Source organism: Brachyhypopomus gauderio, unplaced genomic scaffold (genome assembly GCF_052324685.1).
Source record: "Brachyhypopomus gauderio isolate BG-103 unplaced genomic scaffold, BGAUD_0.2 sc217, whole genome shotgun sequence".
NCBI lineage: Eukaryota > Metazoa > Chordata > Actinopteri > Gymnotiformes > Hypopomidae > Brachyhypopomus > Brachyhypopomus gauderio.
The window spans coordinates 7,501-8,395 of NW_027507038.1; the positions used below are offsets into that span (position 1 = coordinate 7,501).

At 50.9% G+C, this 895-nt stretch overlaps 1 long non-coding RNA gene across 1 annotated transcript in view; it reads left to right on the forward strand.

Moving 5' to 3' along the window:
• Nucleotides 1–223, forward strand: part of LOC143503129 (uncharacterized) — a 1,924-nt gene extending 1,701 nt beyond the window's left edge. Inside the window, exon 3 of the long non-coding RNA XR_013127183.1 lies at nucleotides 64–223. This is a non-coding gene — a long non-coding RNA (uncharacterized LOC143503129). The remainder of the gene's footprint in view (nucleotides 1–63) is intronic.
• The last annotated feature ends 672 nt before the right edge of the window (nucleotides 224–895 follow it).

Below are 895 nucleotides of genomic sequence, written 5' to 3' on the forward strand. Positions count from 1 at the left end.
AGGCCACATGTGTGTGTTTGTGTGTGTGTTTGTGTGTGTGTGTGTGTGTGTGTGCCCGTACAGATCTAGACACCTGTCTACTGTGCCATGGTTACTTTCATCACTGTTAAACTTCCATGGTATGAATCAGGCCACCTTTGGTGTGAGTCTGCACCCAACTCAGTTCTCACCCTGCACCACATCAGCGATGCTAGACAGCCAATGCATCGGCTTCCCACAGCAATCTCTCTCTCTCTCTCTCTCTCTCTCTCTCTCTCTCTCTCTCTCTCTCTCATCTCTCTCTCTCAGCACATCCCCCTCCAGAGCAACTGATTGCTTGCAGCTGGGGCACATTGAGAACATTTTAATATTATGCAGAAGATTAGAGCAAACTAACTACATTATTCTCCAATTACGCTCGTTTCATCCAACTGATGTCTTTATTTCCTTCCTCCGTGCGATTAGCCTAATGCGAAAAGCGCAATGTGCTTAGAACTGTTCCGATTGTGCCTCGGCTCCTTATTATGTCACCCCAGCCATTTCAAGCTCCTCGTTTATTGTAACTGTAAATAAAACGATTAGAGGCAGGACGCAGCCGGGCCAGGGAGATTTCGTTTGGGGATCTGCTTATCAACGTTCTTGGAAGGTCTGGAAAGCGGACGCTCCAGCTCCCGACCCCCCAAAACCCCCCCTACAACCCCCCCCCCCCCCCCCCCCCCCCCCACCTGCCCCTCCCGCCCGAGCCGCATTACGGCAGCAATCCGGACTTGCGGAGGAATTGCTATGCATCGCATTGACAGAGAAGGAAAGTTAATTTGATCAATTAAGATTTAGGACGAGCACAACGGCATTGAGTCCACACACTCAGCCTGCACACGCATCCAGGCCTCTCAATCGCTTCGTCGCACGCACCTAA